At 41.7% G+C, this 13,941-nt stretch overlaps 1 protein-coding gene across 1 annotated transcript in view; it reads right to left on the bottom strand.

Annotated features, from left to right (window-relative positions):
• ATAT1 (alpha tubulin acetyltransferase 1) overlaps positions 1-13,941 on the bottom strand; it is a 920,612-nt gene that overhangs the window by 550,256 nt on the left and 356,415 nt on the right. The gene's annotated exons all lie outside the window — the stretch shown is intronic.

Below are 13,941 nucleotides of genomic sequence, written 5' to 3'. Positions count from 1 at the left end.
AACACACACACACATACACCGATTACACTTTAAAAATAATAACTTTAAATTAAAACTTACAAAGTTTAAACTAAAAATTTCCCTACAAAAAACACAGACACTCCAACTACCAAGGGAGGGAGGAGTGGGCCTAAAGCCCAAGGGAAAGGTTAGATAATTTAGGATAGGAGGCTAATGAAAAAATTAACTAAAAGGGATAAAAGTATTTAACTATATAAAGTTATGAAAGGGAGCTAACTTAAAGGGGGTTTTTGACTGACTAAACTGTCAAAATATTTAAACTAACCTGAGTCGGTTGAAAAAAGCACCTCGATCACGTAGCGGCAAATGAGATCTGAGGAAGTTACCGCCTAGCATTGTGGGATATAGGGGAGCCTCGAGCTGGTGAAACTAGCTCTCGAGCTTTTAGAGTGGCCGAGTCGGAGCCGAGGATCGGCTCCGAACCCATCCAGCAAGAATGAAGGTGAGATTGACAACTTAACATTTATTGTTAAATAATTCCACCAAACTGAAAACAAAACATTCACTACGTAAAATTAACTGGAACGATGAGTTCGGTGGAAACAATGTAGAAGAAATGTGGCAAGTTCTGAAAGGGAAATTGAATGCAAAAGTCAAAAAATGTTTAACATCAAAACCTAGGCATACAAAGTCAGCAGAATATATTTCCATAAGAACAGATACTTAATAAGATGAGAGATACAAACATAAGAAATGGAAACTTTGAACTATAACTTGGAAATAAACAAGCTAGGCAGACAGATTAAACATAGTGTGAGACAAGATCAAGAAAATGTTGAAGAACATTTATATAAAGCTATTGAGCATTACAGGAAACCATTTTACAGATACAAAAGATGTGGTAAGAGTAAAGACATACAAATTCAAAAACAAGAGATTGCAGATATATTTACAAAATATTATGCAAAACAGATTGGCTCCACAAAGGGGGGGGGGTGATAAATTGTCCTAGTAACATCCAGGTAATTTCAGATGCTGAAATTAAATTAGATTTCATTGAAGATACAAACAAAGCAGAAGGGGGACACAAAGTACAGTTGTGTTGTTGTGGTGTCTTTTGGCTTTTCCCGGTTAGGGGTCACCACAGTGGAACTCTGGTCCACTAATGATTGGCAGTTGATTGTTACGTGCCGAGTTGCCAGCCCTGACGCACAACCTTCAACAAAGGTACGCCCATTCACGCATGTCTCCACGCAGAAGACGCTCTAGCTGAGAATCGAACCGGACAGCGTCTTACTGTGAGGCGACAACGCTACCGCAGCACCACCACCACAGTTGTGTACCTACCATAAATGTAGATGTTCGAGTGTATTCACTGTTGCAGTCATTACTCTTGGGTTATCCTGCTGGCAGGCTACCCTGCAGTCAGCCTGAGCTCCAAAGTCTAGGTCCGGCATCGGTTGCTGTCGCCTCTTCCCTGACGTCAGTGCGCCAGGGGTATAAAAGATGCAGCCGACACCATATTCTTCAGTTATTCTTGCCCCAGATATCAGGTGCCCCAAATAGGTAGGCTGAAAAATATATATCAAAAAGAAATGCATACACAAAAATAACATTTCCTTCATCTACAAGCAAATACACCAAAAAGGTTGTATAGGATAGCGAAGTGCAGATAAGGCCCAGCAAAGAGAAGGGGGATAGTGGGTGGGTAACGTGGACTGCAACAGTGAATACACTCAAACATCTACATTTATGATAGGTACAGAACTGTACTATGTTCATCATGTTTCACTGTTGCAGTCATTACTCTTGGGTTGAATCCCAAAGCTGAGGAAGGATGGCTGGGCTAAATAGGATTAGGAGAAGCTATGAGTCCCTGCAGAACTGCAGTGGTGAAGCCTGCTCTGGACTTAGAGTAGAGAGGCAAGTGGTAGTGCTTTGTAAGGGTGTGCAGTGAACTCCAAGTTGCAGCCTCTAAGATTTCTTTGGTTGGTACTCCCCTGAGAAAAGCTGCTGAAGTGGCTGTTGCTCTGGTGGAATGAGGCCTAATGCCCTTAGGCACTGATTTGCCATGTTGAGAACAACAGAAACGGATGCAATGGCCTATCCATTTAGAAATAGTCTGTTTTGAGATAGCCTTTCCTTGTGATCCTGCAGCATATGGCACTAGAAGTTGCTCAGTCTTTCTGAAAGCTTTAGTTCTGTTTAAATAGAAGTGTAGCTGCCTGTGTATATCCAAAGAATGCAGAATTGTCTCCCCCTTGTTCTGTGGATTTGGATAAAAGGTAGGCAAGTGAAAGGTCTGATTGAGGGCCATCCTGGACACCACCTTAGGCATAAATGTAGGGTTTGTCCTCAGAGAAACCCTGTCTGGATGAAAAATGATGAAAGGTTCCACAGCCATGAGTGCTTGTAACTCTGAGACTTGTCTTGCAGAGGTAATGGTTAGGAGTAGAGCAGTTTTCCAGGATAAGAATTTAATATCTGCTGTTGATGCTAGCTCAAAAGGAGGCAGTGTGAGTTTTTTCAAAACAAAATTGAGGTCCCAGGCCGGAATTGGTGCTCTCCTTGGAGGTCTAATGTTTTTGGCCCCTCTGAGGTACTGCCTTACTAAAGGGTGAGAAAAGATAGGTGGTTCCATATTGTAATGTGCAGAAATGGCAGAGGCATGAATCTTAATTGATGAGAAAGAAAGGCCTTTATTCAGCATCTCAGTCAGGTATTGTAAAATCTGCGGAATGTTTGGTACAGACTTGTCAATGCCCCGTTCCTGGTTCCAAGCACAGAAACTCTTCCATTTTTCTGCATAAGACTTTCTGGTACTGGGCCTCCTGGCCCCCAAGATAACATCCATAACTGCTTTTGAAAGGGGAGTGTTCATTATGGCTACATTATCCACCATGCTGCCAGATTTAAGGTCCTGAGTTGGCTGTGCAGGATCTGATTGTTTTGTTGGGTCAGCAAGTGAGAAGTTTGAGGCAATATCCATGCCGGACCTTGAGACAAGCTCTTCAGGATTGGGTACCAGTGCTGGCGTGGCCAGTCTGGTGCAATCAGAATAATTTTTGGCTTCTCTTGTCTGACCTTTAGGAGTAATCTGGGAAGGAGAGGTAGTGGGGGAAAGACATATACTGTTAGATTTTTCCAGCTGAATGATAGGGCGTCCACTTTCCATGCTTGCTTGTGGTAAGTCCTTGTGCAAAAAGTCTGCAATTGACAGTTGTGAGGGGAGGCAAATAGATCTATGTCTGGGCATCCCCATTTCCTTGTTATCATCCTGAAGACTTGTGGATCCAGTTTCCATTCGTGGGGATCCATGAGGTTTCTGATTAGTTCGTCTGCCAGAGTATTTGTTTTTCCTGGCAGGAATTGAGCTTGCAGGTGAAGCTGATAGGCCAATGCTGTGTCCCATAAGGTCATTGCTTGTCTGCAGAGGGGGTAGGAATGAGTACCTCCCTGCTTGTTTATGTACCACATGACCGTAGTGTTGTCTGTCTTTATTAGTACTTGTCCTGGATGTAGCAGGTCCTTGAAAGCTGTCAGGGCATTTTGAACAGCTAGCATCTCTTTTTGATTGATGTGAAGATGCATCTGGTTTGCAGCCCATGTGCTCTGAATACATTTTCCTGCCATATGGGCCTCCCCAGGCATAATCTGATGCATCTGTTGTCAGTGTCTGTCTGGCTGTGGGTAATCTGAATGGCAGACCCTTGTTGTGGTGACAGGCTTCTGCCCACCATCAAAACTCCTGTTGTAGGCAGGGAATGAGTGCAATTACTGTCTCCAGGCTGTGGCAATGCGGAGTCCAAACACTTTTCAGATACCATTGTAGTTTCCTCATATGCAGTCTGGCATATGGAATTAGTAGAATGCAGGATGCCATGAAACCCAAGGCCTGCAGGATTTTCCTTGCAGATAAGTGGGTTTTTGTTGCAAATTTCTTGAAGTAAGTAGTCAGTTGTTTTTGCTTGTCTGGCATGAGATAAGCCATCTGGGCAGTTGTATTTAAGCTTGCGCCCAGGAATATTATCTCTTGAGAAGGCACTAGTTTTGATTTCTTTTCATTTACTGTGTACCCTAGGCCAATTAGCAATCTTTTTACAAACACCAGATGCTTTAGATGAGTGTCTTTGTTCTCTGCTTGAATTAGGCAGTCGTCCAAGTAGGGATAAATCTGAATTCCTTTTTGTCTGCAAAACACAATTACTGGTGCCAGGCATTTTGTAAAGACCCTGGGTGCAGTAGATAAGCCAAAGGGCAGTGCAGAGAATTGGTAATGCATTGAGCCAGCTATGAATCTGAGGTATCTTCTGCAAGATTGTCTGATTGGGACATGCAGATATGCCTCTTTTAGGTCTAAAGTTACTAGCTAATCCCTTTTGCCCAGCATGGGCAGTAGCTGCTGAAGAGTCAACATCTTGAATTTTGGAACTTCCAGAAACGTATTTAGTATAGATAGGTCCAGAATTGGTCTCCAGGTTTTGTCCTTCCTGGGCACTAGAAAAAGTCTGGAGTAAAATCCTTGCCCCTGCTCTTGTTGTGGTACTTGCTGAATGGCCCTCATGTCCATGAGGGCTGTAATTTGTTTTTGTGCCTCTGCCCATTGATTGTGTGGCAGGTCAGGCATGCCCTTTTACCTTGGTAGAGGGTGGAAATGGAACCTGTAGCCTTGGGACACTATGTTGAGAACCCATTTGTCTTGGGTAACCACTTGCCAATTTGATGAAAAAAGTGCTAGTTTTCCCCCTAAGGGGGCTGTCAAAAGGAAACTGCTTGGAATTGGAAGAGGAAAGCCATTGAGACTGTTTCCTGTAAGGTTGTGATTTGTCTTCTCCACTTTTGGAGGTAGGAGCACTCCATTGTTTAGGCCTGTATGAGCCTTGGGGCTGAGATCTGCCTCTAGGACGCCTGTATCTGCCTCTTTGTGGTCTGTCTGAGACTGGAAAGGACCAGGTTTTAGAAGGCCAGTTCCTGCTATACCTGGGTGGCTGTACCTGTAAGAAATCCTTGACTGTCTGCATGGATTTTATTTTATCCTCCATTTTTTTCAACACCTTTTCTGCTTTAGTACCAAACAAAGTATCATGCTGTAATGGTGCATCTAATAATTTTGCTTTAACATGATCAGGCAGATTTTGTTCCTTTAACCAAGCATGCCTTCTAATAAAAGAACCTGTAACAGCGGCCCTGCAAGAGGCCTCCAGTGAATCATAACCACATTGCAAAGTATGCTTTCCCACTTGTTCAGTTGCATGCATTAAATCCTGCAATTCCTTGTTCTCAGAACATTCAGTATTTGTCAACATTTATTGTTTAAGTAGTGACAGTAAATAATGCTGATATTTAAGCATATGAAATTGACAATTTAAAGCCCTTACAGCCAGGGTGGCAGAAGTGTATATTTTTCCCCCCATCTGTCTAGAGCCCTAAAATCCCTATCAGATAGGACAGGGTTTTTCGCAGTAACGGTGTTAACCCCCTTAGGACCCTGAGATATAGCTTCTGGGTCAGCAGTGGGTTTTTTATATAGGAATTTATGAGAATCCAGGACCCTGTAGTATCTGTCTGGCTTAGCAGGGGCAGGGGGTAAAGAGTCAGGGGATAGTCCGGACTCTGAAAATACATCATCTACAATGTCTAAAACAGGAGGAATGGCAAGGGGTCTATGCTGAGGAAGTAGAAAGAAGTTTCTGAGCCTTTTCTTAGACTCTGAATAATCTTGGCTCCCCCAGTGGAAATGCTCCTTCGTAGAATGCAGTGTTTCCCCAAAGGAATAGTCCTCAGGAGGAGAGGCTGAAGGAATGGATTCTTCAGCATCACAATCCTCATAGGGAAGCATGGAAAAATCCTGTTCAGAAGAGGAATCAGAGGAAACAGATACCTGATTAGAACAGTCATACTCTGTCTCTTGCCTAGGCCTCTTATCAGGAGGGGGATGGGAGCCCCTGATCAAAGTAATTAGGTCTTCGGCCATTCTAAGCATCTGTTTTTTAGGCATGAAAGTCTGAGTAGGAGAATGCTGTACTTGTTTCTTTGTCTTTAGAGCTGCTTTATTCTTTGCCTTTGAAGCTGAGGATGGCTTAATATATAGTTGTGTAGGTCTGAAGACACCCTCAGAAGCCGGTGCCTGCTCAGCGGCTCCGGACCCATCTGAGGGATTGATTTCCGAGTGTCCAATACCTTGAGTTTCCAGAGGCCCAGTTGGCTCCACGTGGGAGTCGGAAGCAGCCTGTGGCTCTGAGGTAGCGGGCGCCAGGGGTGGCGAAAGTGCCTCACTGAGAACCAGCGAACCGGCGACTGGCTTAGAAGAGGCTTCGTCGTCGGTTTTGGACCTCGGATGCCTATCCTTGTCCTTGCGTTTTTTGTAAATTCCAGTTGTCGGCTGTTCAGCTGGCATTATAGAATTAAATCTTTGGCCAAAGTAATGAAATGCAAAATCGAACCAACGCTTGATAGTGCGTTGGTTGAATCTAGCGCAAAACTGACAGCTAGCAATGTTGTGATCAGGGCCTAGGCAAGGAATACAGTAAGAGTGAAAATCCTTATGAGGTATTTGCTTCCCACAAGAAATACAATTGTTAATTTTTGCTGACATCGGTCTGGAGCAAGAAAAAAGTTTCCTCAACAGGGTACTTAGCTTTAATGAAGACTTTGGTTCTGAAATTCACCTTTGAAAATAACAGGAGTCGGCCGACCGGCACTTGCAGACTGGCTTTGCTTCGGGCACCGTGAGGCAAGAAAGACTGAAGAAAATGGCGTCAGCTGCATCTTTTATACCCCTGGTGCACTGACGTCAGGGAAGAGGCGACAGCAACCAATGCTGGACCTAGACTTTGGAACTCAGGCCGAATGCAGGGTAGCCTGCCAGCAGGATAACTCAAGAGTAATGACTGCAACAGTGAAACACGATGAACATCATTAGTAGTAATAACCTGAAAACACTTCACTATGAATTTACAGACCACTGTATCTGTTATTCATGAAGTCACTTAAGTATGGGGAGATTCCTCAAGACTGGAGACCTGCACTTTTTCAGCACATCTTTAACAGAAAGGGGAAAAGGACAAATCCAGAGGCATACACACCCATAAATTTACTTTTGCTTTGAGGAAAAATAATAGGGAAGGTTATTTTGGATATATTATTGTCAGAGTTGGAAAGATTGGGTCTTAAAATCATGTATCATCATACATATATTGAAAATAGATCTATAACCACCTATAACATTACGTTCAAATTATATATAATAATATAATAACTATAATAAATTGTGCTCTGATATAATTAATATACAATTAACTTCAGCCTTTGATAGGATCATACACAAAACAATGATCATTAAATTAGAATTAAGTGCCCTGCACTGTGAGACCCTGTATCGGGGGAACACTAAAGTGCTTTCAGCTACACTAGTTCCCCTCAGCAAACATTACATCCTATGTCTTGGCCAACCTCCAATCAACCCAAGGCTATCTTGTTGCCCTGCACTGTGAGACCCTGCGTCGGTGGAACACTAAAGTGCTTTCAGCTACACTAGTGTATGTTAGAGTTGTATTTAATCTGTCCTCCAAACTGAAGACTCTTTCCCCTTTCACTGTACGCGTGCACACTACTGCCCCCTCCCCATTTCTCTCTTCCTATAGTACTTCTAGGTCAATTACTTAAAATGACTTTCTCTTGGAAAAAGTTTACCTATGTACCTGCAGCCCACACTTCTTTTGTTTTTCCCTGCAGAAGTTGTGGTCCTTTTCACCACTCTGTGCTAGATTAGTAGCATAACATTTGTAGTTATTAGGAAAATACTGCACCACACTGACCTGGAATTAACTTAGCTTGGTTTTCCTGTTTTCTTTTTAGCAGCTGGCCTAGTCCAGTTTTTCTGACTCACAACCTTGCATTACTTTGTGTCTACCTCCCTCCCCTGCCTTGAACCTGCACACCTCCCCTCCCACTCCTGCTTAATTACAGAGGTATGAAAAAACCTGATGTAGAAAGGCACCATCTTTTGACTTAGCTTTTCTGCCTTGCTTCATAGGAATCCCCAGTAGTGTGCTCACATGTAAGTACACTTACTATATTCTACTAAACTGCTACTGCCCTGTTATTAGCTCCTATCCCCTGTCAACCCTCTGCATCCTTCTAATTTTACACACAGTGCCTTATGCCAGTGCCTCCTTACCTCTGAGCTAGTTCTCAGCTTCACTGATAACTTACTGCTGGCTTTCTTCCTTCTCCTTGGCTCTACCTCCTCTGTTCACCATGTGGGCTCACTCCAATCCCCTAACCTGTCCAAAATTCCCTCCAACCACCCACTACTCCTACTTTTATTTCAACTACTCCCCACCCACTCAACACAGCCATACAATCAAAACCTTCCCCTCTTTGCCCCTCCTCCTTTCACCCACAGTAATTAAATACATCACTAATTAAATACATCACTCTTTCACTACACCCTCTCATCCCACAGCTCTTCTCTCCAACTAAAAATCCTCTCATATTAAACTACCTTTTTCCAAACATGTTTTCCTTACCATTCCTAACACTCCAAACCCCCATCTTCCTCCTACTACTCCTAACAACTTTATACCATGCCAGCTCCTATACCTCCAATCAGTTTCCACTCTCTACTCCTTTCCATACTTCCACACAAAATTATCTCCTCCCTCACACAAATAATCATTTATTTTCTATCTCCTCCTCTCTGTTTCAGCTCAACCCTCTGCACCTTTTTAATCCTAAAATTATCTCCACTACTACAAAGACACTTGCTCTTAAACAAATACTAGACCATCCAGAATACCCTAAATCCAAACCAAAACACACTAAAATAACTTCCCTCAATAACCTCGCCTTAGCTGGAGACATTCACCCCAACCCTGGACCTAACCCACCCACAAATAATTACCACCCCCCCCTTCCTCTAACCTTTCATCCCCCTACAATACTCTTAAATTTTTCACACTCAGTACCCAGAGTTTCAACAACAAAGCACATCAGTTTCAAGCATGGCTAAGTCATAGTCAACCTGACATTGTAGCCATCTCTGAAACTTGGCTCAAAACTCCACATCTCTGACTCTGAAATCCTACCCGCTGGATTTCACACTCTTAGATGTGACTGCCCAAAGAAAAAAGGTGGAGGTGTTGCATTAATTTATTCCAATCTACTTACCTTAATTCCCCTATCAAACCCCATTCCTAAATTCACAAATGCAAAACTAACAGTCGGTCTATTAAAAATGAACAATCACAAAAACCTCTGTATCATCGCCCTTTATATCCCACCCAGAAATAATGTCTCAACCTTTGAAGACATACTCCAATGGGCCTTGGCTGAAATTAACCTTGAAATTTACATACTAGGTGATGTAAACATAGATTGGAATAACATCAACAGTCCCATGCCCTCCCTGTCCATTAAATTCTAACTTTACTCAAGTAATCCACTCATTCACCATACCCAATAAAAGAAATGCCCCAGTATCCACTCTCGATTGGATCTTAGTTTCCCATCCAAATAAAATTACCAACTCTGGCACCATCCCTGACTCTATCAGTGACCACCTCCCATCATTCATTTACCATGCAACCACCTCCCATCCACACCAACATCAATATATTCAGACCTGCAACCTTAGTAAATCTGACCCCAAAACCTTCTCTAACTATCTCAAACAAATGAAATGGAACATTCTAAAAACCCTTCCACTCGATAAAGCCATAGACCACTTTAATTCTATTTTCCTAGACACTCTAAATTCCCCAGCTCCACCAAGGAAAAGAAGAATAAAAACTATAACTGCCCCTTGGCTCCCTAGCTCCACCAAGGAAAAAAAGAATAAAAACTATAACTGCCCCTTGGCTAACCAAAGAAACAAAGCAAATTATGCATCAAAGAGACAAATCCTGGAAACTTTACCAAAGTAATAAACTTTCTGATACCCTTCTCCAATATACACAGCCCTGTAACTTTGCAAAAAAGACAAATCTTCAAAGACAAAAAAGTCCTACTACACTAAGCTCCAGTCAAACCATACCCAAAACCCTAGGCTTTTTTGGAACTCCATAAACTCACTTCTGAACCCAGGCTTCAAAAATAACCCATGTCCGGACCCAAGTAAATCTGACCTCGAATTAGCCTCACTACTCAACTCTTTCTTTATACAGACAATATCCGACCTAACAAAAACTTTTCCCAACAATGACCCATCTCTCCTACATTCCACCTCATCTAAGTCCTCAAATAATCCCCCCCCCCCCCCATCTCCACAAACTACATAAAAAGACTTCTATGCAAACTTAAACCCTGCTCCAATGCACCTGACAACATCCCCTCTTCTTTTCTTAAGTCTGCTGCTGATGGTATAGCTCTCCAAATGAGTATCCTAATTAATAGATCTATAAAGGAATCCTATGTCCCTAAACTCTGATGTTCCACCTTTATTCTTCCTCTCCACAAGGGAGGCAAAAACACTAACATTTCAAGCATCCACCTTATAGCTCTTCTCTCTCCAATCTCCAAAATCCTAGAAAAATGCATCCACCTCCAACTTATGCCTTTTCTGACTAAAAACCAACTTCTTACCCCTACCCAAGATGGCTTCTGACCAGGACATAGCACCATAACAGCTCTACTCTCATTCTTAGAAACTGTCAATCAAGCCCGAAATTCTGGGAACTTAGTATCGCAGTGATCCTAGATCTCTCTAAAGCATTTGGTACTATTTCCCATAAGCACCTTCTAAGTCATCTATCAAACCTAAATCTCTCCCAAAACACACTTTCATGGTTCTCAAGCTATCTGTCAGATAGATATCAGGCTGTGAAATGGAAAAAAAGATACTGCACTTCTTACCCACTCCTACCGGAGTACCACAGGGGTCCATCCTTGGACCAGTGCTGTTTAATATCTTTATCAATAACTTTCACTCTGCTATTCCTAATGCCAAAGTCATCCAATATGCAGATGACTCTGCACTTGTCTGCTCTGCCTCTAACCTCTCTGAACTCCCACCTAAAACTCAGACTGCCTTCTCAACTACTTAGATCTGGATGTGCCAAAATCGCCTTTCTCTCAATGATAACAAATCTAAAATACTACTATTCACTCCCTCAAAATCTTTCTCTGTTGATAAAAATTCCTTCCAAGTCCTTAGCCAAAACAACTCTCCGATCGAAGTTGTTCCCTTTGCCAAACTACTCAGTGTAACTACAGACGAACACCTCAAGTTCGACATCCATATTCAGCAAAATATAAAGAAAACCCACAAAAAACTAGGTATGCTATACAGGAACAACCACTTCCTCTCTACTTCTAGCAGGCATACTCTGGCCTCCTCTTACCTCCTTCCCTCCCTTCTGTATGGTGCCTCACTACTAACTAACCTATCCTCTTCCATCACTTCCAAACTTGAAAGCTGTTATAACAAATTTCTAAATTTGCCACCAAAGCCAAACGTTCCATACATCACTGTGTTACCCTCCAATCCCTCAAATGGTTAGAATTCACAAATTACCTGGGCTTCCTCCAGCTCAGTACAGCAAACAGACTAATATTTAATCCAACCAAATGCCCAGCTCTAACCAACATCCTTCCCCATACACCCCAAACAGAACTCTCAGACCTGAACACCAAAACTTGATTACTATCCACAAACCTAAACATCCTGCTGGACAACTTCTCCTCTCCTTAGGTTAGAAATGGAACTCTCTCCCTTCCACACTAAGGGCAATGTCAAATGCAAACAACTTCAAAACTCAGCTTTACACCTACCTCTCCTCCAAATGGAAATGTAACTGCATTCTCCCTGCCTAGAACTCTTTAACAAAAGCCCCTGGGAGGGTATCCTCCTGAGTTCCTAAGCACCTTATAGCTGGCTATAACCATCTACAGCTAATTCCCATATGATCTCTCACACTCTGTAAATATTGTAAATAGCTTTTGACTTTGACTTTAACTGTGTGAATTTGTTAAAATGTAACTGCAAGATATTTTTCCACTATGGGCAATATTGCTCACACTTTGCATTATTTGATATGTATTTATAGTTGTACCCAATTTTTATTGGACTGCTATCTTTATTGTAATCTCTTTCATGGAGCTTTTCTCCCCAGGCCTCCACTGAAAATGGGCTCTCTGGGTCCATTGGACTTCCCCGGTAATCAAACTGGAAATAAAATAAATAAATAAGTACTGTAATCTTGATAAGATGAATAGCTGCATGGCTTACAAATGGGACATGACAACTATCATACAGTAACTGGACAAGTGAAATTTCAAGTTACAGTCGGGGTGTACCACAGGGTTCCCTCCTAGGTCCATACTTGTTCAGGCTGTATCTTTGAGATCTATCTTTTTCATGTGAGGTGTTCCACAGTCTTTATGCAGATGACTTAAAAATGGGTAAACTGATTACAGCTGTTAAACATAGGCCTGCCTGCAAAAGAACTTGACAAAACTAGCCATTTGGGTACAGGAGAATAATATGTTGATAAATGCATCAAAAACTTAGCATATGAGATTTATTAGACATAGACTGAAGAGTGAAATTTTGATGTAGCACACAGTGATTGAAGCTGTGGATTCATTTAAGGACCTGGGTACATGGGTAGATCCAGCTTTGATTTTTTTTCTAATCATATAGTGATTGGTTAATGATAGTTAGAAAACTACAGGCTATATAAAAATCATGAAGCATAAGAAATTGGAAATGATGAAATCATTGCTTGTAAACTGTATTAGACCCTAAAGTATGGAAACCTTGTAAGAAAAAAGCATGAATAAATTGGAAAGTCTACATTGAAATATACCAAGGACATCTGTAGATTTGAAAATTTAAGTTATTATGAAAGACTAAAACATCTGAACTTGTAGAGTGTCTCATAGATATTCTGAATTTGTTAACTAGGATAGAGCACTGATCCCAATGGACCCATTTCAGTCTAAGCCCAGGATGTTTAAAAAGATATCTTTATTCAGCTGTATAGGGTACCTCTGGGAATGCTTGGGTTTATCAAATAAGAATGGGGAATTGTCACAAAAATATGTAGAAGATCATACAGGAATGAGAGATGTACTAATTGGTAATCTGGAGTAGCTGATGCATAGAACAGATTACCAAATTATATTAAAGCAACTACTAGTCTAGATATTAAAAACAAAACACTTTGACACTTATTATGGGAATGACTGTTTTAATATATTGCAGGCTAGAACAACATTATTGCCTGTGCCTGAAATAATTTATGTACATATGCACTTTATATCAGTATGCTTCCATGTTATTTTGATCCCCTAACTAAAATTATAAGCTTTATAAGTTAATAGTAATTACTAGCCATACAGTACAGGAGAAACCTGAGAAACCTAGCCCTTTTTCTCAATTCCCCCAAAGCACTGGTTAGTGCTAACTTTCTAAATGGCACACAGCAGGCAAATGAAGGCCAAGGGAGTCAAACTATGTAACACAGAAAGTAGCTCATTAATCCTCTGCACTAACTGCCAGACTCAAATTAAGGAAACTCTATATTTTAATTATAGGATTGATATCCCTAGAGTTGCTCAGTTGTACATCTTGTATGTATAGTCAATTCAACCATTCGTTATTCCAGCAGAACCCCACACACACACCAGATGCACTCAGAGTGCTCACATGTGCGTACTCACACACACGCGCGCACACACACACACACACACACACACACACACACACACACACACACACACACACACACACACACACACCCACACAAACACACACACACACACACACACACACACACACACACACACACACACACACACACACACACACACACACACACACACACACACACACACACACACACACACACACACACACACACACACACACACACACACACAAACACATATTTTTCCTGCTACTGTCTCCCTATGTCTTAACTTCTCTCACCTTTTAGCTTATGTTTTCATTATGGCATATGCAAAATACTACTTACA

This window comes from Protopterus annectens, chromosome 9.part0 (genome assembly GCF_019279795.1).
Source record: "Protopterus annectens isolate FY-2018-M chromosome 9.part0, PAN1.0, whole genome shotgun sequence".
Classification (NCBI taxonomy): domain Eukaryota; kingdom Metazoa; phylum Chordata; order Ceratodontiformes; family Protopteridae; genus Protopterus; species Protopterus annectens.
The sequence above is the reverse complement of the archived record's forward strand: the minus strand, read 5'-3'. Positions and strand labels throughout refer to the sequence as shown.